Source organism: Macrotis lagotis, chromosome 1, assembly GCF_037893015.1.
Source record: "Macrotis lagotis isolate mMagLag1 chromosome 1, bilby.v1.9.chrom.fasta, whole genome shotgun sequence".
Lineage (NCBI taxonomy): Eukaryota > Metazoa > Chordata > Mammalia > Peramelemorphia > Peramelidae > Macrotis > Macrotis lagotis.
Genome location: NC_133658.1, coordinates 524734065 through 524760885, shown reverse-complemented (window position 1 = coordinate 524760885; position 26821 = coordinate 524734065). Strand labels below are relative to the sequence as shown.

General features: G+C 31.4%; 1 protein-coding gene across 1 annotated transcript in view; it reads right to left on the bottom strand.

Annotated features, from left to right (window-relative positions):
- DMD (dystrophin) overlaps positions 1-26821 on the bottom strand; it is a 2282785-nt gene that overhangs the window by 2077425 nt on the left and 178539 nt on the right. The window lies entirely within an intron of this gene.

Here is a 26821-nt window from a genome sequence, read left to right as displayed (position 1 = left end):
AAAACAGAGACTAGATAATCTCTGTGTGTTTACTTTAAAGAAAAATGAAAATAGTGAATTAAAATTCTCCTTAGGATATTTAATTTTATATTTTCCATTTCAAAGTTAAATGCAATTCTGAAGTATTAAAATACTAGTTATATAAGGAAAGGAAATAAGTATCTATTTGGAAACCACTATTTGCCAGGCATCATGCTTAATGCTTTTTACAATTATCTTCTTTGATCATATAAAACACTTATATGAACTGATGAGATGCGTAAATGGGGAGGGTAGATGAAACTGTGGCAGTTTTTTTATTTTTATTTGAAATCCTAGGATCCTAGAAAACAACCAAACCCAGGAAAGAATATGGGTGATACCTCAGTATTCTGAGAGCAAATAGGAGATGTGAAGTAAACAGTAAGATCAATCAGAGGTATCTACTACTTATTGACACCAGGGAATTACTGTTCTCATAGCTCTAGCAAACTTATGAAAAGCTAAAGAGGACTGGAATTTAGTTGAAAGACCAGAAAAGATATGTGAAGAAAAAATTCTCAGTCCCTTATGTGTTAGGAAGCCTGTTCCCATAAAGGATGGGTCCCAGAAGTCACTCTAGGTAATGCAAACACAGAATTTTTGAATAGCAAAGGACAAAATAGATCATTTATTCCAATTCCCTAATTTTATATTTGAGGAAACGAAGATTCATAAAAGTGAAATTTCAGCCTCAAAGTTATGTATCCAGTAACTGTCAGAATTAGACAATGGACTAGAAAATCTAACCTCATAAAAAGGGTGAAACAAAAGGTAGCACAGTCACTTGAGGCCAAGCAAACAGTATGAGAATGGACAACAAGAAAAAGCTGAAAACATGGAAATTTCTGGGAGGTGGTTAAAAAAAGAGAGAAAGAGAAAGAAAAAGGACAAAAGATCTTTATAATTAAGGGAACCAACCATTTATCCTTGATACCTCCTGCTAAACAAATTCTTGTTTAGAGAGAAGTAATTATAATATCCATAATAGTCCAAAACTTAGAAAGCTAGCTTTGGAATTGAGGGCAATAGTCATACTTACAAATGCATTCTTTCTTAAAATTACATCAAAATGCCCCAATCCAAGGTACAAATTCTTGAAAGTTTGTCGGTCATAATCCACTTTTACTTAGGGAAATTAACATTATTTAATCAAGTAGTTAAAGTAGACAATCTCAAAAACTGCAACATTAACATGAATATATTTAATTCTTTTACATTTTAAGTACTTGGGACACTAAATCCCTTTGCGTTGAAAACCATGACTCACTGAAAAGAAAATAAAGCTAAAAGAAAGGGTTTTACAAACCTTTCCCAGTCAATATCGGATACCTTTTCTTTAGGGGCTCCCAAATCCCCATTTTTTTCCTAAAAATAATTAATAACTTATTCCAACTATTCAAAATTTAAATCAGACAAGCACTGAAAGGCAGGTATAAGTAAATTACAAGCTAAAACAAACAAGTCAAAAAACCTCAATGATAATTTTCTCTCTAAAATGCAATTTGCTGTGTTTAGGCCATGCAAATATAAAAAAAATGTCAATACTAAAAAAATAATTTATATGGTAAAGAAATTCACAATGACAATTTCTGAGTTAGACAAAATAATAGTAAAATGAATTTGGAGCAAAATATTTAAATCTTTAAGGAAAATAATTACAAAGGATGAATTAAGGATAAAAGAGTATTTTCCAACTCCAAATTTTGACATGACATTTAGTAATAATTAAAATTATTTGACATAAGATTAAAATGTAAAAATAAATCAGTGAGGGGTGGCTAGGTGGCACAGGGTATAGAGCATTGGCCCTAGAGTCAGGAGTACCTGAGTTCAAATACGGCCTCAGACACTTACCTAGCTGTGTGGCCCTGGGCAAGCCACTTAACCCCATTGCCTTACAAAAAATCTAAATAAATAAATAGATAAGTGAACACAGATAAGACTAAAAATCACTCCAGCATTAGATAAGTGCAAGAACATAAACTACTTGAGTTAGAACTAAACTTTGTCAGGTACTCCTTGGAAAACTACACATCAGTTCATCAGAAAAGGAATTTAGATGAATATTATATATAATATCATATATTACATTACATTCAAATGGAAATAGTAATTGAATACTAAAGATTCCACAAAAAATCACAAAAATATCATATCAGGTTATCGGGTACATTTCATAGCTATGTCTAGAGGAAGAATTCTTAATCAAAATAATGGATGCAGGGGCAGCTAGGTGGCGTAGTGGATAAAGCACCGGCCTTGGAGTCAGGAGTACCTGGGTTCAAATCCGGTCTCAGACACTTAATAATTACCTAGCTGTGTGGCCTTGGGCAAGCTACTTAACCCTGTTTGCCTTGCAAAAAAAAAAAAAGTAAAAAAAAAGAAGCAAAATAATGGATGCAATTGTCATAAAAATAAAAAAAATTCATAATTGTGATCACATGAAATTGAAAAATAAAAGCCTTTTTTACTCTAATAAAACAATGTAACCAACCAGATAATCAATTAGAAATTTTTTATCACATACTATGTGCCCAGCTCTATGCTATATGACTCTGGATAAAAAGAGAGATACAAATAGTCCCTGCCTTGAAGGCTATTTCATTATAATGGGTAAAAGAAGTTATTGTTATCATCATCATAAGTTAGCATTTATGTACTGCTTTAAGATTTGAAAAACCCTTTACAATATTATCACATTTTATAATCAAAATGTTTCTGTGAAGTAGGTTCTTTTATCCTCATTTGACAGACAAGAAAATGAGGCAGAGAGGACTTAGTGACTGACCAGGATCATATACCACAAAATTCTTATTGCTTCCAGGTCCTGTGTTTTATCTACTGTGTTACATACAAGATACAAAAACAGTAGAAGGAAAACAATATTATAAGGGAAGACAGTATAAACTAGGTAACTAGTATGGGTTTCCTGAATTATGCAACTTTTGAAGGAAAACAGGGATTCTATACAAGGAGGTGATAAGGAAATATATTCTAGACATAAGGAAAATCCAGAGAAGAGGCATGGAGATGGAAGAAGTGGTGATTATAAGGAAGAACAAGTAGTTCAGCCTGGATCCAAGAGTGTAGGGAAGAAAATAGAGTGTAAGAAATTTAGAAATGTAGAGTTGGGTTATTAAGAGCTTTAAATGATAAATGATTTTATATTTAATCCTATAGGCAATTGGGAGCCATGACAGTTTTATGAGCAGAATTTGTCATGTTAGACAAATATTTTAAGAAAATCACTTTGGCAACAAGGATAAATAGGAGTAAGAAAATATACAAATATGAAAGATCAAAAGTCATTATCGAAACGACTGAAAAGTCAAAGTAATTGAACAAATAGTTGTCAAAATAATCATAAATAATACAAACGATTAGTTCATATCATTTATATTAAAATATGCAAATCAAAAGAAATGAGGTTGCAGCTGATGTCTAAAACATTGACAGTAATGAAAGATCTGAATTGCTATTATTGGAGAGACTGTGAGAAGAAAGGTACTAATTAATACCTTCTTGATGGTTTTGTAAATTTTCATAGACCCATGTAAAAAATATTACTGTACTCTTAAATAATGATGCAAAAGAATTTTGATAAGCATGTGATTGATATGGAATGATGCTAATTGAAATAAAAATGAACCAGAAAAAATATGCATGCTTATTCTCATTTATAAAAGAACAAACAAAAATTGAACACTATGATTATAATGGCTAAGCTTATATGCGCATGTATGCATGTGCATGCTTGTATGTGCGCATAAATACACACATTTTATATTTTTAAAATTCCCAATCTCTTAGTTATATTTTCTTGAATTACATTTTTCTCCTCTTTTAATTTCTTTTAATTTAATCTAACTTTTAATCTTTCTTATATAGATATATTTGTTTCTAATATATATTTCTCTTTCTTATATAGATATATATTTATATAGATATATGTATTATATAGTCTTTCTTATATAGATATATAATTATAAATATTTTATTTACATAATCTTTCTTATATAGATATATTTAAACATTGTCATTTTTAATATAAGACAATGTTTATATATCTATTTTAAAATTAAAGGTATTTTTTAAAGTCCAATGCAAAGGAACTTTATAGCTATTTTTATAATTACCATAAACGTATAATCAATCTCTGCTAGAAATCTAAATAAAATCTATTTTGATCTTAATTTTGATTTATCACTTATAAAGATGATCATGAAGTTTCTTATTTTCTTTTTTTTTATAAAGGCTATTGTTGATTTTTTGTTTGTTTTTTAATACCATCTAGATTTCCTTTTTTATCTCACCCATTTGCCTATCCCTTACAGGTCCTAATTTTTGAAATGGACCTCCATCAAAAGAAGACAATGAAGTACCTATGGGGAAAATGTGAAGAACTGAAGTGAAGCTTTTTAAACACTGAATTGTCTATAGTTCCTTGGGGCCACTAAAGAAAATAGAAAACAGTGATGGAGTGGCAACAGTTCATAAAAGATAGACCTTTCATTGTATTTTAAGTGCTTGGAAACTGTAGGGAGAATTATTCTATTAAATATGACAAAATTGCCCATAACTTTATCTTTCAAGTCTGTCATAGCTCCTTAAAATATGTGAAATGCTATAGCTAACATATCTTTCCCTTTCTGATCTCCAGCAAAAAGTAGTTTCTTTCTAATTTATGCTAATTGCTTATTACTACATAAATCCTCAAAACTACTTGGGAAGTTATCCCTGCTCACTTTCTGTCAAAAATTCTTGCTTCTACTTACCATTTAATCACAGAATTTATATTATCTCAGTAAAATGAATATATGCTGTACTCTTAGAAGTATATACACCTAATGTATATACACCTATTAAGTCTATAAGTTCCTTGAGTGTATGATCCCTGACTTATCCAAATTGCACCTGGCATATTTCTTCATAGAAAGCAAGCATTTAATAAATGTCGTAGTAGGTTGCAAATCATTTGATAATTGAATCATATATTCGTTAACATGTTGGATGCTGTAAATATGTTAGAAACTTAAAAATTAAAACTATATGGCATGACATGAAGTATGATTGAAAACTAAAGGAGATTCTAAGTGACATGGGGACACCTTATTAATTTAAAAGAACCCAAACTATTATCATAGAATTACCAAAAAAAATCTGAAAGGTACCTTCTAAGTAGGATTTTTAAACTTACTGACAGAGATTCAGAGACTGAGATTACCTTTTAAGGATTTTTTTCACAGGCTCAGAATTCACCTTTGCTGGAGGAAGTTTCTGTTTTATTAAAATAAGCTGTATGGACTTCTCTCCACACATCTTCGCATATATTTTGCCTCTTGTCTTTCATTCATTTAGACTTTCAGAATGGATTGTAGTTACTGGAGGATGGAGAGGATTTCTCCCTCTCCTGCAAGAAGTGTAAAATATTAGGAAAAGTCCATATTTGCCCAAGAATCTTGATAAGTAAGTTCATGATCCCTTACTTTCTAGTTGCTTTTTTCTGCCATGTTTATTTCCTTTTTTGGAGTAAATATCATCTAAAATGACTATTTCCTACTTTACCATTAATCTTATAGGTAATACTACATATATTGAATTCTCCTGATTGTGTGTTCAGGCACTGTTCTCCCAGAAAGAGTATTACATGGAAAAAATAAATGCTTTATGAGAGGATAACTGTGCCTTGACATCCCCCTATTATATTGATATAAATTTTACTCAGATAGTGGTTTTAATGGTGAATGGGAAATATTTTTATTTTTTTTATTTTAACAACCTTCAAGAGCTTTAATGTTGGTGATGGGGGGGGTTATATACTTGTGACAAATTTCCTTTAGAAATTCTTTAGCATCCATGTGTCACCAAAGAGAAAGACCAATCTAGATCTAATTAGGACCTTGAAAAAGTTCAAATCTCATGATAACAATGAATTGGGCATGCCAAACACAGGCATGAGAAAGTGGGATTCCATGCAAAATCAAAGGTTCTATTTCTATTACAACAGTTGTAACCAGCTTAGAGATGGTTATCTCACCAGGTGTATTTTAATTAGTTGAATCCCCTGCTGTATATAGTTATTAATATAATTCAAGAGGTATTTTTTTTACCTGGAGGTCTTTCTTCTGCAGACTTTGAACACAGAGGAGAGCATCATATACATAAAAACAAAGGAAGTCTAGTCATTTGACTTGGTATCTCCTTGACTATTTTTCTTCCAGTGATATCAATTTTCAATGTAAGATTAAGACTTTTCCAAAAATCTTCTGGTTTTTTTTAACAGTTCATTGTTTAAATTCTACTATTTGATTAGGAAAATCCCAGAAGTTTCTGGTTTGTACTATTTCAAAATTACTTTTTAACACAAAAGTATCTTATGTGCAAAATTTTTCATTTTCTCTTCCTTTCCTTTTTTATTTTCTGTCATTGTCAGAAAGTACTGAATTCTCAGCTAGTTTCTGACAAATGCTAGCACCTTTATTTAGGTAAGTTATTAAGCTTCTCAATGTTCAAGTTAGACCCGTTAAAAAAATAAACTGTAAAAACTTCCCAACTTTTACTGGTTGAGAGAGAGTTACCTATATCAATAAAATGTCACATGTTGTTTACTTCTATATCCACTTTTAATATAATTTGATAAATAATTTAGAAAAATAAATTTTTTTAAATATCCTCAGTGAATGACATGCTTACAGGTCTGCATAAGAACATTTATATAAGGATCTCTGAGCACAGAAATATATAAATTGAAGTTTTATGCATTTACTACATTCTTTGTATCTTCAGGGGGAGGGGAAAAGGTAATTTTACAATTAATCCATTAACCTAAGGAAATATACATGTCAGTATGTGAATGATATGAATATGTTTGCCTGATTATCTCCAATAAATTATTTTTTCTTTCAGTAGAAAAGGTGAAATATGTTTCATATTTTAAACTGAAAAATATTCTGTCATATTTGAATAGTAGGCAAGCATTGGTATTATCCAGTTCTACTACTTAATCTTTTTTCTTATTGCTGAGCATACCTTTGTTTGAGGTTGTAATTCAATATCTTCTATGTAGATTTTATTACCTAAAAGTAACATTCCAAATTATTTCATGGTCACTTAGTGAATTTTTTTCCCAATACTGCTACTAAATAATAAATAATAATATATTTCTTCATCATTGTCAATCTAGACACAAACATCATCCTTAAAAGCTGATTTTGTATTGTCTGGTAGGATCAAATGTGAGTTATACCAAGGAATTTTTTTCTTCTTCAAAATTCAGAACAAGTTTATTGCTATGCATTTATAAATTCCACAGTGTTCTTACTCTTCCTGTTCCCTCCAGGAATTATTTCACTTACAAGAGGTAATACAATTCATATCCAAAGGCTCAAAGGAAACAGTGGTTAAATCTAAGATGTTCAAAGGTTTATAGCTTCTTCCTTTTTTTAAGTTCCACAGTGTACATGTATTTCATATCTTTCTCTTGGGAAAACATCTTTTAGAAATAAAAAGTGAAAAGGATCATAAAAGCAAGAGAATATGAACTAATATCTTTTTTCTTTACTATAATATCTTTTGAATCCTTTGTTTCCCACATTAGATAACAATATATTAAGCTTGGGGTCTGGGGGTCCCAGGTTCAGTTAAGGAAATTCATAAAGTATCTTCCTTAGTGGATCTGTATTCTAGATATTGCTCTTTGACCAGTACTTTGGGAGAACTGATTTCTTTCAATAGAATTAAAAAGGGATTAAATTTAATACAGGTTAATAATTATTGAAAATACTTCCTTTGACATTTTCAATTTTATGATCATAATAACCCTGTGAGAGAGAAAGACAGCATCCTAGAGTGCTGGACCTAAAATGAGTACATATATTATATATACATATATATATATATATATGTATGTATTTTTAAATCTTTAAATCAAGACTAAAATCTAATACTAGACATGACCATGGACAAATGGACAAATAACTTAATTTTTTCTAATGCTTGGTTTTTCTCATCTCTAAAATGGAAATAGCAACACATACTATCTGTTTTTCAGGGTTTTTATGAGAGGGGGAAAGAAAACTTTATTAGTCTTAAGACACATCATTATTCTAAGTATATCCATTTTTTAAAAAACGTGTAACATTAAATCTGGAAATGACTTAAGAAATGATATATTGTAGGACAGGGACTAGGATTCTGATTTTATTGATATAAGGAACTCCCTCTACCAGTAAAAGTTGGAAAGTTCTAATATAGCAGAACACCAAATATTAGATTATTTTGGGATGATGTAGGCATGCTAAGTTGAAAATTTTACTGACAACTTTGAGATGACATGGATATTTAATAAACTAATATCAAAGTAGTATGGATGAGAGTTCCCCACAAAACCCTAAAAAATGAGTCCTCAAATCCCTGCCATGAGATACTCTTCCATATTTTAAGGGTTCATACCGCTCAAGTGTACCAAACTCCAATCCATGATTATGTTTAAATGACTCATGCATTCCCTATCCTCTTCCCCACTCTGACTGCCCTCTTTCACCATCCTATCCCAAGTTACCTGCCTCTGTATCCCATCCTTCACACTTTTCTCTGTATTTATAGTTGACCCCTATATTCTTTGTGCTTTAAAAAAAGTCATTGAAAATTCACTTCCCACTGCCATTGTGGTTTTTTTTCCCAGATAGCATCCAAAGAATCAGATATGCCAGCCCCATTTCATAATTTCATATATGAAATACCAATTCACTCCAAAGCTAGGAAATAATATGTACAAGGTCTACCACAATGTAAAAATTGTGAGAACAAAAACATTGAAAATAGATGTTTTACTTCTTAGTAGTTTTGTTGAATCTCTCTCTCTCTCTCTCTCTCTCTCTCTCTCTCTCTCTCTCTCTCTCAATATTTCTCTTTTTCTCTTTCCATCCTTTACTCCCAGCCTCTCACTGTTTCTCTCTCTCACTCATACCCTCTCTCCCTCCATGAATCTCTTTCTTGTTGTGCAAGGATATTTCTTTGGGTTGATAAAGAGAGTGAAATATTTAGAAATAAAGGAACACTTTAAAAGTTGTCCATTAAAATGCTTATGTTATATATCATAGATAAAAAAGTCAGGAATTCAGTAAAAATGGGCTGAGATCTTAATAATGAAGTTCTCTGAAATATTTAGGGAAGGGTACTCTTTTCCATTCTTCTCCTTCCTCCCCTTAGTTCTCTACCATATCATTACCCAATCTTATCCCATTAAGACTGCTAGAATTGAAATAGGAATTTCCCTTATAAGTTTTAATCAATCAGAAAAAATAACAGACCAAAAAAAGGAGGAGGGAAGAAGAAAATGCGATGCAGAGCTTTAACTACAGCTATCAGCTCTGACAATGTTAATATGCTCTCTTATATCACACAGAGACTGTACTTAAGAATAAAATAAAATAGAAAATTCATCAAAAGGAGGTCAAACTTTCCTATCCAATATGGCTGTCTAATTTTGTTAAATATGAAACTTCTATATTGAAAGAATAAATAAATAAAAAGTGTAAATTCCTACAGAATAAGTGGCTTAAATTCAGTGAAACCTATTCAGAAGTCTTTGTTTAGGGCAGATATTGGAAAATTATTAATGTAAATAAAGAAAGGGTAAAATGGAGAGTAATCATTTGAGAAGATGTTTTGATATTTAATCAGATAAGAGTGCTAGTGGAATATATAAGTAGTAGAGCAGAAAATCTCAGACAATCAGTTTGGGAAAGGAATGAGGATGCTAATCCTAATGAAAATGGTGACAGTGGGCATCTTCCCAGATACTTAATCAAAGGTTGTGCTTTACCATATTCCCCCATAGGGGAGGGAGGAGAAAGTTTGATATATTTCATTTTAAAGCTCAGAAAATATGACGCTGAGAATATAATACATCAAAGATCTTTAAGATCATCATTTTATAACTTATAGTCAGAGAATTAACTAGCATTTTGAGAAATGACTTCTTCAATACTTCAGAGCAAGTATCAAAGGCAATATTTGAACACAGCTCTTCCTACTGTATATCCAACACTTAATCAATTACAATTTTAACTTATCTTTCTTCTCTCAAATACCTTCATCTAAGGTGAGGTCTTGGTTTCCAATTTGGGGATTTCTCACCTCCACAAGTATTTCATCAAAGAAAGTTTCACTTTGCTCACAAATCTTTGACTATCCTTGTTTCCGCATTCCATTTCCTTTTTCCAGTTTCCTTTTAAGTATTTTCTTCCCCTGTTGGAATGTGAGGTGCTGGAAGGTAGGGACTGTCATTATTTGCTTTTATTTATGTCCTCAAGACTTAGAATGCCTATTAATGGTAGTAGTGTTTAACAAATTTTCTCCCTCCCGCTCTTGCTTTCTGTCTGTCCTTTGCTCTGTCTCTCTGTCTGTTTCTGTCTTTGTCTGTCTCTTTTTGTCTCTTTAGGTCTGGCTGTTTCTCTCTCTCTCTCTCTCTCTCTCTCTCTCTCTCTCTCTCTCTCTCTCTCTTTCTCTCTGACTCTATTTATCTAACATCTATCTTCTCTGTCTGTTTCTTTTTCTGTCTTTCTTTCCCTTCCTCTCTTCCTCCCTTCTCCTCCAAGCTGCTATCTCTCAACATGAAGAAAACTTTTGATAAGGGTATTTGCTTCAAAAGTAAACAATGTAAAGTCTTTCTATAACTCGACAATTTTTTCTTTTAGATTATAATCATGAATATTATCTTTTATATATAAGTTTAAAGTAGGCATATCCTGAAGGATATATTTTGTTTACAACATCCCCCAGGGCTACTGATTTAGATGCCTGTGAATTCATGTTAACATCTCAATTGTATAATTCTAAAATGTTATGAGTATAGGCTGTTCGCATGTCATTTTGAACTAGAACACAATAAAGACAAATTTCTATTTTAATCTAAAATTTCCATCTCCCATAGTGCCTAAAACATTACCATGCATAGGATATATGCCTAATGAAAGTTTATTGAGTTGAATTTTAAGTAGATTTTATATTATAAAATATAATCTATGATTTTAAAGGATATTAATATTGTGCTGAAAATCTGCATATGCTTGTCCCTTAATACTAACATATCTTGTAAGAAAAGAAAAATGCTACATGCATGAATTAGATTTCCTTCACTATGTCATTTAAAATTTTTTTCTATTCATTCCACTGCATTTTCACAATTCAGTTGCCTCCTGAAGTTTCACATTTACAAATAGTATATGTAGACATATGAGTATTTATGTCTACATAAACATAAACACATTTTTAAATAGACTAAAACAGTCTACATAGTCTTTCCTTTCTATGAAAATATGAAGCTTGTTTTTAGAATATGTGTTTTTATTTTACTTTCATAGCTTTGCATGAATTACACAAACAAATGTATTAGTTTGCTCTTGGAGAACTTTCACATCTATATAATATAAAACTACCAACAGATTGTCAGTTCTAGAAATAAACCACCACCAACAATAAAACATTAATTACATCACTATCTAGGTGGTGATAATTTACATCTAAGATTTTAGAAAGATATTAGTTACCTTGAATAGAGATACTTTTAGAAATTTTTTAAAAAGTTGATACTCAGTTGGTACTTGTATGCATATAGTAGTTAAGAGACAAACTTGAAGATAGAAAGACCTGTGTTAAAATCTTAACATGAGGTAGAGCCAAGATGATGGCCTGAGGCTAACATATTCCCAGAGCTTTGCCCTACAAAAGATAAATGAAGTCTCTATTCTAGCATTCAAGCTACAGATCCCACCAAGGAAAAGAGAAGATTCAAAGATGTTTTCAGTGGTAGATATCATGGAAAAATCTTCAGTGAAGTTCTCTCTCTTTGGGGGGGAAAAGAGGAAGTGAAGTTCAGGAAGCAGGAGAGTGGGGAAAGCCAGCTGAATGATTTTAGCCAGTTCAATCCAGGTCCCAACAGCTTGACAGCAGCAGAGTTCCTGGAAGTTAAATAGCAAGCCAGCAGGAAGGATCCTAACCCCAAACAAAGTCTGATCCCTGGGAACATCAGGGCAAAAGACAGGACTGGTTCAAGAACAAACAACTGCTAAGTCAGATCCTGGACCTAAAGAAGGAATCTTAACCAATGACAAGTCAGGGATCAGACCTCAGTCTCAGTCTCAGCAAAAAAAAAAAAAAAAAAAAAAAAAAAGAAGCTTGGATCTATATTCCCTAAACTCAAGTAGCAGAGTTAAAACAACAACAATGAGCAAAAAAACTAAGAGTAATTACTATAGAAAACTACTTTACAGCCAAAGATGGATAACAATGCCATGTCTGAAGAAGAAATCAGTCAAAAATCACTCACAGGAAGTCTCAAAAGAGTCTATGAATTGGGCTCAAATCCAAAAGTTCATTGAAGAACTTAAAAAAGAATTTAAAAACCAAAGAAGAGAGGGAGAAAAAAAAAATTGAACAAAAGAAATAAAAGTCATGCATGAAAATTATTAAAAATTGACCAGAAAATTCAACACCTTTGTAAAGGAAATACAAAAGGCAATTGAAGAAAACAAAAAACTAAAAATTAGAATTGAACAAATAGAAACCAATGCATCTACAAGACTAGAATATTCCACCAAACAAAACAAAAAAAAAAGCTGAAAAAAGCTGAAGAAAATATAAAGTACCTTTTAGAGAAAAGAAATGACCTGGAAAATAGATCCAGAAGAAACAATTTATGTATTATCAGACTACTAGAAAGCATGGATTAAAAAAAAAAAGAACCTGGAAAACATGCAGGAAATGATTAGAGAAAATTGCTCAAATCTGCTAGAAGAAGACAATATAAACATTGAAAGAGTACTCAGAAACCCTCTAGAAAGAGACCCCCCCAGGATAAAATCTCCAAGGGCTGTTTTAGCCAAATTCCAGAACTCTCAAATAAAGGAAATAATATTGCCAGCAGCTAAATGAAAACAATTCAAATACAAAGGAAGCAATCAAACTGACACAAGTCCTTTCAGTCTCTACACTGAAGAATCTGAAGAACTAGAATAGCCTATTTTGGAGAGCAATGGACCTGGGATATAACCCAGAATTTACTACCCTGCAAAATTCAGTATATACTGTCAGGGAAAAAGATGGATATTCAATGAGATAGAGGACTTCCAGAATTTCCTGGTAAAAAATCAGAAACAAATAGAGAATTCAATCTCCAAATACTTGACTCAAAAGTTACATAAAATGTAAATGAAAAGGTGAAGGAAAAAAAAAAAAAACAAATGTTGCCCAAGACCATCAAATTTTATATAATCCTAAAAGGGAAGGTATAACACTTCTAATTCTTGAGAAGTTTACTTCTCCAAGGAAAAGTAAAGTGCTGAATATAATGAAGAGATTGGACTTAAAAGATATGGGTATGGTTGGGTCTTGTCTCTTAGGGGTCCAAGATGACTTCACTATGTTGGAGACAAACACTGATGAAAAGCAGGGGTGTTAACTTAAAACTTAAGTGTGTCTTTTTCCTTTGAACCTCTTTAGCTCTACTGTATTGACAAAGCTTAGCACTTATTCTGAGGAGGGCATCATAAACTGGGCAGTCCTGAGTCAGTGACTCCCATGACTCACAATCATTTATAAAGTTCTCAGGTTTGACCTCCAGAGCTTTCCAGTACTTAGAGCCCTTTAAGGTTCTCGTATTTAATTACTTCAGGGTTTGAGTTAATCCTTGCTTCACTTAGCAAGGGGTTAAAGTACCCTGGGTAAGGAGGGGAGGGTAAAGGGTGAGAGAAAATAGGTCTGGGGGAGGGACACAAATAGTTCAAGAAATGAGTTGGCTTTAGATAGCACTTTGGCTCATAAGGATTATGTGTGCTTGGAGGGGACTTGAAAAGGGGATACGGTAAAAAAAAATGATTGTAATTATAATTGATGTAATTTGAGACAATGCTGTTTAGCAAGCAATCTGTAATAATACATTGATAACAATATGAGCTTATCAAACAATCAAATAATCAAATTGTGATGATACCCAAATAATAGAATTTGAGAGATAATTAACAACAGGTAAAGAGACACAAAGATTTATAATTTTTGATGGAAAGAATGGAGAGTGTGATCACTAAAAATTTCTATTTAATAGATTTGCCCTAGAGAGGGAATTAGATACACTCTCACTTGGGTTTAAATATGTATCCTAATCTGGGGAGGGTGGACTGGGAAAGGAAAAGATATGGGAAGAAGGACTGATAAAAGGGAAGGTGAAGGTGTAAGTGAAAATAAACTGAAAGTTAAATTTTAAAAGAAAAGTAAAAGGGAAAAGGGATTGAAACTTTGGTAAGGAGGAAAAGAGGAAAGGAAAGAGAAAAATATAAATGGAGACAGACAGCACAGATGGAAATAGAGAATTATTACTCAACTGTAAATGTGAATTGGATGAACTGTCCCTTAAAATGGAAGCAGATAGCAGAATAGATTAAAAACCAGAATTCTACAATATGTTGTTTACAAGAAACACATTTGAAGTAGAGAAACATACACAAGGTAAAGGAGTAAAGGAGTAAAGGAGTAAAATATATTATGGTACAGCTGAAGTAAAAAATCAGGGGTAGTAATTCTGATCTCAGATAAAGTAAAAGCAAAAATCATTAAAAGGGATAAGGAAGGAAACTACATCTTCTTAAAAGGCACCATTGGAAATGAAGTTATATCATTACTAAATATGTATACACCTAGTGGTATAGCATTGAAATTCCAATAGGAAAAGTTGACTGACTTACAAGGAGACATGGATAACAAAACTTTAATGATGGGGGGACTCAACCTCCCTCTCTCAGGACTAGATAAATCTAACCACAAAATAAACAAGAAGGTGAATGAAATATTAGAAAATTTAGATATGATAGACCTCTTGAGAAAACTTAATGGAGATAGAAAAGAAACCTTTTTCCTCAGCACAAAAACCTTTTTATCAAATCAAAAAAAATATCAAATCAAAAACCTTTTTATCAAATCAAAAATTATTTTTATCAAATGCAGAATGGCACAAATAATAGATATATACTTCTCAGATCATGATGTAACAAAAATTACACATAATAGAGGGTCATGGAAAGATAAATGAAAAATTAAGTATAAACTAAATAACTTAATCTTAAATAATGGGTGGAACAAAAAGCAAATAATAGAAATAATAATTATATCCAAGAAAATGATACTAATGAGACATCATACCAAAATTTATGGGATGCAGCCAAGGCAATTTTGAGGGTAAACTTTATATCTCTAAATTCCTATATGCATTAAATAGAGAAGGAGATCAATGAATTAGACATGCAGCTAAAAAAAAGCCAGAAAAAAAGAACAAATTAAAGATCCCCAATTAAATAACAAATTAGAAATTCTGAAAATCAAGGGAGAGATTAATAAAATTGAAAGCAATAAAATGATTGATCTCATAAATAACAATGAGCTAATTTTATGAAAAAGTAAATAAAATAGAAAATTCTTTGGTTAATCTGGTTAAAAAAAATACTGCAAAATTACCAGTATCAAAAAAGGAAAGAGTGAACTAACCACAAATAAAGAGGGAAATTAAAGAGATAATTCAGAGCTACTTTGGTGATCTATATGCCAATAAATTTGATAACCTGAATGAAATGAATGAATATTTACAAAAAATTTGTAGTGGCAAGCTTCCCAGATTAACAGAAAAGGAAATAAATTACTTAAATAATCCCATTTCAGACAAAAGAAATAAAAAAAACCATCAATAAACTCTTTAAGAAAAAGTCTCCAGGTCCAGATGGATTTACAAATGAACTCTATCAAACATTTAAGGAACAATTAATTCCTATTCTATATAAACTATTGTTAAAAATAGGAGTTCTGCCAAATTTCTTTTATGACGCCAACATAGTGCTGATAATCTAAACCAGGGAGAACCAAAATAGAGAAAGAAAATTAGAGACCAATCTCGCTAATGAATATCTTAAATGAAATTTTAGCAATGAAACTATATCAAGTTATTATTAAGATAATACACCATGATCAGATAGGATTTATACCAGATAGGCAGGGATGGTTCAATAATAGGAAAACATTCAACATAATTGAACATATAAATAGCAACACCACCAGAAATCATATGATTATCTCAATAGATGCTGAAAAAGCCTTTGATAAAATACAATATCCATTCATATTAAAAACACTAGAAAGTTTAGGAATAAATGCAGTTTTCCTTAAAATAATAAATAATATTTAAAACCATCAACAAATATTATATGTCATGGGAATAAACCTGGAACATTCCTAATAAAATCAGGGATGAAACAAGTTTGCTAATCACCATTACTAGTCAATATAGTATTAGAAATGCTGGCTTTAGCAATTAGAAAAGAAAAAGAAATTGAAGAAATCTGAGTTGGCAATGAGGAAGCAAAATTTCACTCTTTGCAGATGATATGATGGTATACTTAGAGTACTCAAGAAAATCATGTAAAAAGCTTCTTGAAACCATTAAGAAATTCACCAAAATAGCAGGATATAAAATATACCCACATAAATTATCACCTAGTCTATATATGACAACACAGCCCAAGATCAAGAGAGAAAGAGAAATTCCATTTAAAATAACAATAGACATCATTAAATACTTGGGACTCTCCCTCCCAAGACAAACACAGGAACTGCATGAACACAATTATAAAGCACTTCTCACTGAAATAAAGTCAGATCAAGATAATTGGGAAAATGTCAGTTGCTCATGGTTAGATGGAGCTAATATAATAAAAATGACAATTCTACCCAGAGCCATACCAATCAAACTACCAAATAGCAATTTTAGAGGTGGCTGTCTAGTGCAGTGGATAGAGCATGGGCCCTAGAGGCAGGAGGACCTGAATTCAAATCCAGTCTCAGACACTTAATAATTACATAGCTGTGGGGCCTTAGGCAAGCCACTTAACCCCATTGCCTTGCAAAAAAATATAACTATTTTACTGAGCTAGAAAACATAGTAAAAAAATTCATCTGGAGCAACAAAAAATCAAGAATAGCAAGGGAAATGATGGAAAAAAAATGTAAAGAAGGGTGGTCTAGCTCTACGAGATCTAAAACTGTACTATAAAGAGATAGTCATTAAAGCTACCTGGTATTAGTTAAGAAAAAGAGTAATGGATTAGAGGATTAAGATAGGTTCAAAAGAAACTGCAATAAATGACTACATCAATCTATTGTTTGACAAACCCAAAGACATCAGTTTCTTGGATAAGAACTCATTACTTGACAAAATTTATTGGGATAACTGGAAAATAGTATAGCAAAACCTTGACATAGACCCACCTCTCACACCCTATACCAAAATAAGGTCAAAATGGGTACAGGATTCAGACATAAAGGGTGACACCATAGATTAATTAATACACCTTGAAATAATCTGTCAGTTCTATGGAAAGGGGATAAATTTTTAACCAAACAAGAATTAGAGTATTTTATAACCTGCAAAATGAATGATTTTGACTATATTAAATTAAAAAGGGTTTTGCCCTAATAAAATCAATGATGGCAAATTCAGAGGGAAAGTAGAAACCTGGGAAATAATCTTCACAATTACAAGTTCTGATAAAGGTCTCACTTCTAAAATATAGAGAGAATTGTGTCAAATTTATATGGTTACAAGACATTCTCCAATTAGTAAATGGTCTAAGGATATGGATAGAGAGTTTTAGAAAAAAGAAATTAAAACTATATAGTCATGTGAAAAATGCTTCAAATTATTATTGATTAGAGAAATGCAAATTTAAACAACTAGGAAGTATCACCTCACACCTATGAAATTGGCAAAGATGATGAAAAGGGAAAATGATAATACTGGAGAGGTTGTGGGATAATTGGGACAATGATGCAATGCTACTGGAGCTGTGAATGGATCCAACCATTCTAGAGAACAATATGGAACTCTGCCCAAAAGAGCAATAAAACTGTTCATTCCCTTTGACCCAAAAATTCCAATTCTAGGTGAGAAGAAATCATAAAAAAAATGGGAAAAGTCTCTCATGTTCCAAAATCTTTATAGCAGATCTTTTTGTAGTGGCAAAATGTTAGAAACTGAGGAAATGCCCAATGATTGGGGAATGGCTAAACAAGTTAAAGAATATGAATACTATGGAATATTATTCTATAACAAACTATAAAAGGTCAGACTAGAGAAGCATCGAATGAGTTACAGGATCTGATGCTGTGTGAAGGGAGCAGAACCAAGAGAATAATGTATACATTAACAGCAACGTTATTAGATGAACAACCATGATGGAAGCAGCTCCTCTCAGCAGTTCAGAGAGCTAGGAAAACCATATTAAACTGGCTTTGAAAAATTTTATCCCCATCCAGAGGAAGAAAAACAAAACAAAGAAAAAAAAAACAAAAACAAAAAACAACCTTTCAGAATCTGATGAACACATAAAAATTAACTCTTATTTATCTCTTTCCCTTAATACTTATTCCTCATACCAAAAATGACTTAATTGTAGACTTCTTTATCAAAAATATATATGTACAATGTTAACCTTATTGTTCACCACTGAGGGGAAGGGGGTGGGAATGGAGTGGGGAAGGGGGTAGGAATAGAGGGTGGAAGGAAATTTTTTAACTTAAAATATGTATATGGATGAATGTTTAAAAAACCCAATAAAATAGTTGAACTTAATCAACTATCTTTTAATTACATTAATAAATTAATGTTTACTGAGATTCTCCATCTAAATATCAATTTTCACTAATATAATCAAAAATATATGATTTTTTTTATTCATACCAGCTCTAATGAAGTAGAAGCTTACAAGGACACACAGGCAACCAGGCAGACCTGATTCAAGCTCACATTAATTATTAAATAATGTTGGTTATGTGTATATTGGTAGGTGTAATGAGAAATCAAATGAACTGAAACATGAATTATGTATATAAATCTAAATATGTGTGTACATATACATATTTATGTGAAGGCAAATAAGAAAAGATTATTTCCTTTACTTAATAGAAAGGATCAATACACAGATGAATTACCACTGGAGGCTTGCTTTTGTCCTAGAGAAAATCTCCTATACAAGAGTATTGCTTTTTTTAGTGTATGCTGACACCAACAAGCAACATCTTGAATCATCATCACCTGGAAAATAAACAGGTATATAATAAAGTTGCATTTGCAATATTATTGTTCTCATTGACTGCACACTATGTTACTATCTGTGTATCATAAGAAATTGTCTCTTTAAATTTGTTTGGGATAAAAAAAGTTTTAAAAGAAAATGTTAGTAGCAGTGAATGATCAAAAGAATTGAATTTCTTTTAATTTTTCTCAGATCAGCAAGTCTTTTCAGGTCTCAGGATATTTATCTGAAACTTCAAATTATAGTGATCCTAAAATTGTCACCCAGTAAATATTAAAATGAAATATTCATTCCCCAGTCTTAACTTCCTATGTATTTACTGTCCCTTTAGTAAGGAAAACTGATAGTAGAGATTGTCATCTTGCTTTGGTAGAAATCCTCAAATAACCAATAGTGTGCTATTGTCACAAAGTAATCAAGATGAGGAATAGTTATTGTTGCATTTATGTACATAGCAAAATATATTGATAAATCCAGGCATAAGGTCAATGCAGAAGAAACAAAGAAAAATACTGTGTCTTTTCCCAATTAACTTATTAAGAGTCAGGATTAAAGCTTAGTAAGGACAATGAAAAATTTTGATTGCAGAGGTTCATAGCCATACAAGTATGGCTAGAAGAACCTGAGAGGTCATCAAGCCCAATGCCTTCATTTTGTGTATTAAAAAAATTTCCCAGAGACATTAGAGAGCTTATTACAAAGCATTTCTGATGGTTAAGTAGCAAAATCAGTTAAACCTAATTTTTTATTCCAAATTCAATATGTTTCCACCTCAACCACATTGCCCTTCCATCTTACATAGTATTTGATTTGTGAAATTCAAATATATATTCTCAACATCAATATGAACTAGTCTAGTATACAATAAACTTCCTAGCATTTGGAAGTAAAATTAAGTTCAGGCTTAGATTTGGAAGACCTGGTTTGGCAGAATGTTATGGATGATGCAATTTTCAAACTTTTCCAAAGGTTTCATGTATCTTTTTTTCACATTAGATAGAATGTCTACTTTTGGCCTAACTTCAGAAATGGGAAGGTGGGTGCTATATTAATGTGAAAGCTATCCCTATCAATCTGTTGCTAGAGTTACTATCTATTATGATTCCTTCTTCATTTCACCAGTAAATACACACACACACACACACACACACACACACACACACACACACACATACACACACATATACACAAACACACACACAAACACACATGCACACATAGAATTTTCCCAATTTATTAACTCATTTTCTACAAAATTTGGTCATTTTTTCTACTCTGTTGTCTCCAAAACTCAAATATTTGTCTCCATTCCTTCATTTCTCAACTTACCAGAAGAAATTCGCCCTACCACTTTATAAAGTTTGTTAACTCCAATATTGTGAACCATCAAATAGATTTCATAGTCACATTGTATACACACACACACACACACACACACACACACAAATACACATGCACACTCAAATTAAATATCTATTTTCTTGATGATCTTAATCAAGGAGAATATAATTTATTTCTTGGATTGCTGGACAACTTTGTGATAATTCTTTTTGAAGAAAATGATACCTTCCTTTTTAAATCAGCCACTTTCTAATCAAAATTGTCCACTTGTCTTATCAAGCAATAAAGAAAATAATAAATATGGTGAATATACAAAAATATTTTTTATTATTATTATTATTATAATCATGTTTATATGTTGTCAGAAATATAAAGCATTTTGGCAGAGAAAATATCAAATGAAAAAATAATTTGCTTTTAAGTATTGAATGGTTGCTATTACATAAATCAGAGATATAAGATAAATAATATATTTAATAGTGTTTAACTCAAATATATCTCTCAATTATTAATCCAGGAAAATGATGTTTTCTTTACCCTGTGATGATTTTATTGTTTATGAAAGATATCAGTCTATATAATACTTATCTATAGCATAAAATTATGGTATACTGGTCTAATGGAACCAGTGTGGAAATTAATTTTCATTTCTTCCACACTCAGTCCTCCTTATGGAAGATGGAACATCCGATAACATTTCAGGTAAATTGTTCAAATAATGAAGATTTTGCTGCACGAAAATTGAGAAATGTTATCACATCATAGCAGGCTAAAATAATGATTTTTAACTCTCTTGAAAACACATGTATTGAATGTTTACATATTTTTTTATTTTAGAGTAAAAATTTTAAATATTTTGATTTTGGAATCTATGTATTATTAATGTTATTCAGATCAGAAAGGAGTTAATTGCAGATATTCAAATTTGGAACATTTGTGGAATTACAGGAATAGATTTTATCATAATATAAAATACGGGGCATATTTTGGATTGGTAGACTTATTGGAACCCTCAGGGAGGATCAAGTGAATTTCAATTGTAAAACCCAAGGGAAAAGAATGAACTAAAAATAACAATACCAAGATTTACTGATTGATGAAGAAATGAAATGTGAGGGGAAATTTACTGCTTCCTGCTAGGATCATTTTTATATATAATGATAGTTCTCTATGGTCAGAGGCAACTTGATGTTATTGTTCTGATAGGTTGCTAGTCTTGGGGAAATGACTTGTTTTCTACAGGCACCCTGTTCATCTTCTTCAGCTATACTTACTCTTGATACCACTACAGTATCACTCAGAAAAGAAGCTGGTGCCAAAATTATAGAGGATTTTCCTGAAATGTGATGGTGGAAAACTTGGTTATGGATAAATCTCAATTCAAACCACTGATACAACAAGACAGATTCTAGTAGAATTCCTCATCACCAAACATTCATTCATTCATTCATTATTGTCCTTCGTAATCAAAGAAAACCATGACATCAAATGAATGATGACGTGTATTTCATATTATGTTTATTATATAGAAGGGAATGTTGTACAAAATCATTCTTCACATTGACTTTTCAAGAATTGTTTTACCCCCATGACCTGATTTGATAGGAAATAGGACTTCTGGTAAAAAATCTTTATGCTGTGAGAGTCCTTGAACTTATGGATATGGTTTCCCTCCTGTATCAGCAAGGCAACTTAGGACTCCAGTAACATTGGGCATAACACCAGCAACAACACAATACAGCTAATTTATCTCTTGATGATCTAAACACCAGCATGGCATATTTGAAGTTTTTTGACAATGTGGTTTAATTAACTTGTCACTTGATGGTCTAATTGTCATTAAGATGATTGAATTGTTCTACTCAGCTCTACAACTATATTTCCTCCCCCAGAACCCAAGAATTTTTTTTTCTTGGAAGCTGCCTGGCAGGTCATGGGAATAATGCTGTTGGATCTCTAGTCAGTATCATTTATGATTGGAATTATGAAGTATCTCATTGTCTTCAAAAGTCCAAAGTAATAGACTCCTAATATTGCATTTAATTTTGAGGCAAATCTAATTCAAACTGAAAAGTAGTCAGTAAATGTTTTCTACAATTTCCTTGAAAAGTAGTTGTTCAGGGGTGGCTAGGTGGCATAGTAGATAAAGCACCGGCCTTGGAGTCAGGAGTACCTGTGTGGTCTTGGGCAAGCCACTTTAACCCCATTTGCTTTGCAAAAACCTAAAAAACCTAAAAAAAAGTTGTAAAAAAAAAGAAAAGTAGTTGTTCAGTCTCTCCTTAGAAACCTCCACTGAGAGATAACCTGCTCACCAGAAAAGGTAACCTTTGCCATGTTGGGATTGTTCTAATTTCTAGATAGTTCTTTATTGTTAGACATATTCCTTAATTTCACCATTTTTCATGATATAGTCTCAACATGATATCTTATTCAAAGTGTCATTTGTACTTCTGAAGAGTAGAACCCAAAACAAAGCACAGTTCTATTGAAATAGAATAGAATACAGTGAAGTCTTGCTTATTCTGCATGCTATATTCTTATTAATAAAGATAAATTATATGTGACCCTTATAATAAAAAGGGAGAATAATACCAAGGAAATAACAGATCTATCAAATGATAAAATTATGAAATTTAAACTAGCTTTGAGGCCAGTAAGTTACATGGTTGACACATACTGAGAAAGTAGTCAATGAAACATTCAAATTTTATTCACATGAACCGGTGAATGGTTCTGATTTCTATATTACATACTTTTACAATTTATTTTTTAACCTAAATACAGAATTTGTGACTAATCTTTATCAAATTTTGTTTGCAACATTCAATCAATTTGGCTATTGAGATAATGTCTCATCCAAAATAATAGTATTATATTTCAGGTTTTCATTAGTCACAAATGTGATAAACATACAATCTATGTCTACATTCAAAAATAATTTATCAAAATATTTAACTAAATAGGATCAAAAATAAAAATCCATAGTAGGACACTGCAAACTTCCATCCAGATTAACAATGTTCCCTTAATAAAAAAAATTGGGGGCAGGTCACTTACCTGTTGCCCATCTATATACTTAACTAGTATACAGAACACATTTTTTTCCATCTTGTTCATAAAAGCTTTCTCCTTGAAGAAAATTCCTCTACAGTGGATCAATCCCCCTTTGTCAACAGCTTAGCAAGAAGACCAATTTTCATCTGAAATGCATCTATCTATTGATTGTCTCTGACAAAAGCATAAACATAATAAAATCTCTGTATGCTACTGAAATATTATGTTTTTTCAGTGCTGCATGACTGACAAGTCTTTAATTCTTTAACATCACCAGATGTCCCCTGTTTTTGACACTCCAGAATCCAACCCCTCGGGGGCTCCTGGAAATGATTTTTAAAGGATTTAAATATATATGTATATATTTAAGAATATATATACATATACATGCACATATGCACATATATTCTTTATGACCTGGAAAATACAAAGAGACTAATAATTTCTATCAGGGTAGCTATGTGGTATAGTGTATACTATATAGACTGCTAGATCTGGAATCAAGAAGACTAATATTCCTGAATTCAAATCTGGCCCCAGATACTTAGCAGCTGTGTGATTTTTGGCACATTACTTAACTTCCTTTGTCTCATTTCTTTATCTATAAAACAAGGTGGGGGGGGGAATGACAAACCACTCCCATATCTCTACCAAGAAAACCCTAAACAGGGTCATGAGGAATGAGACACAACAAACAATTGAACAATTATTTCTGTCAACTTGCTTCAGTCAATTCCTACTATATACTGCTTTATATATATATATATATATATATATATATATATATATATATATATATATATATACTTTACTTCACTAGAAAACATATATCTTTAAACCTGTGGAAAAAATGTTGAAATACACAAAGTGGATCCACTATAAATATGCTATAAAGTTTCAACTGAGCCTTCATTTCTGCAAGACAATTTTTTTTTACATTTCCACAAATGATTCACTATATCATTTACATAGGAATGATAGAAGCATTTATTAAGTTCTTATTATATTCCAGATACTGTTCTTAAGCAGTTTTATAAAAATGTCATTAGATTCTCAAAACCATCCTGGGTTATAGGTACTATTATTATGCACATTTTACAACTAAAGAACCTGAAGCAGACAAAAGTTAAGTGATTTGTCTAAGGTCATATGACTGCTACTGTAATCATTTTCTTTCTTTCTCAGTTGTTTCATGGTATGCTTCCTCCTGCCTTAGAATTCTCATATTTCACCCCCAAATTTTTGTTGTTTCCCAAAATTCTCTCTTATCACCTCTAAATAATCTGATGCCACTCATTTGTCTTCACTTACTCTCTTCTTTTTTACTTTTATCTGGTTTAAAGATTTTCCTTTCTAATACAAACTCTTCAGCTTATAAACCTTGATCCCATTCCATCCAATCTTTTGTAATAACTTGATCCTTCTGATATACCATTTTTCACTAATATCTAATCACTTATTATTTATTACCTACTTCTCTACTACCTAAAATCATACTCATCTTTTCTCTCACTTGAAACTATTAACAGAAAAACCTACCTCACTTGATATGACCATCTCCACTAATTATAGACTAATATCTCTCTGAAGATTATAAAGCCTTTATAAAGACCTTTAGATCTTCTACTTCCCCTCTAATGATTCTAAATCCTTCTCAGGGTAACTTTCAATATACTATTTAAAATATTTTTTTTCTTCAAGGTTTACAATGATCTCTTAATTGTCCAATCTAATGATTTTTTAAAATTTCTCTTTATTGCTCTAAAAAACTCCTTGAAACAATTAAAAAATTCATCAGAGTAGCAGGATATAAAATAAACTGACATAATCCATCAGCATTTATATGTGTTTGTGTATATATATATATATATATATATATATATATATATATATATGAACAACAAAGTCTAAGAGCAAGAGATAGAAAGAGAAATTCCATTTAGAGTAACTATAGACAACATTAAATACTTAGAAATCTACCTCCAAAGACAAACTCAGAAACTCTATGAACAAAATTATAAAGCTCTACTCACCCAAATAAAGTCAGATCTAAGATCTAAATAACTGGGAAAATGTAAATTGCTAATATAATAAAAATGACAATTCTACCCACATTACACTTCTTATTTAGTGTCATACCAATCAAACTACCAAATAACTATTTTACTGAGCTGGAAAAAATAGTAACAAAGTTCATCTGAAGCAAAAAAAAGGTCAGAATAGCAAGGGAAATGATTTGAAAAAGTAAAGGAAGTTGTCATAACTCTATCTGTTCTAAAACTCTACTATAAAGTAGGAGTCATCAAAACTACGTGGTACTGGTTAAGAAATAGGTAATGGTTCAGTGAATTAGGATAGGTTCAAAAGAAACCACAGTAAATGACTACAGGAATCTACTATTTGACAAGCCCAAAGACAATCAACTTCTGTGATAAGAACTCAGTATTTGACAAAAATTGTTGGAAAAAACTGGAAAATAATATTGCAAAAACTAGACATAGACCTACATTTCATACCCTATACTAAAATAAGATAAATGTTTAAAGGATTTAGACATAAAGGGCGACTACAGATAAACTAAGAGACCAAGAAATTATTTATCATATCTATGGAAAGGGGATAAATTTATGACCAAACAAGAAATAGAGTACATTATAAGCTGTAAAATGAATTATTTTTCACTAAATTAAATTAAAAAGTTCTTGCACTAATAAAATAAACACCGCCAAAATCAGAAGGAAAGCAGAAAATTGAGAAACAATCTTCACAAATAGGTGTTCTGATAAAGATCTCATTTCTAAAATTATGAAGAATTGCATTAAATTTATAAGGTTACAAGTCATTTCCTCAATTGCTAGATGGTCAAAGGTTATGAATAGACAATTGTCAAACGAACAAATGAAAGTTATATACAATTGTATGAAAAAGTCCAAATAATTATTGATTAGAGAAATGCAAATTTAAAAAACTAATAGGTATCATCTCTCACCTATCAGATTGGCTAAGATGGCAAAAAGTGAAAATGATCAATTTTGGAAAGGTTGTGGGAGGATTGAGACATTAATGCATTGTTGGTAGAGTTCTGGAGAGTAATCTAGAACTATGCTCAAAGATCAATACAACTTCATTCCCCTTTACCTGACAATTCCAATACTAGGCCTATACCCAAAAGAAATCATAAAGAATGGGAGAAGTTCCACAAGTTCCAAAATATTAATAACTGTTCTTTTTATAGTGGCAAAGAATTGGAAATTGAGGGTATGCCCATCAAT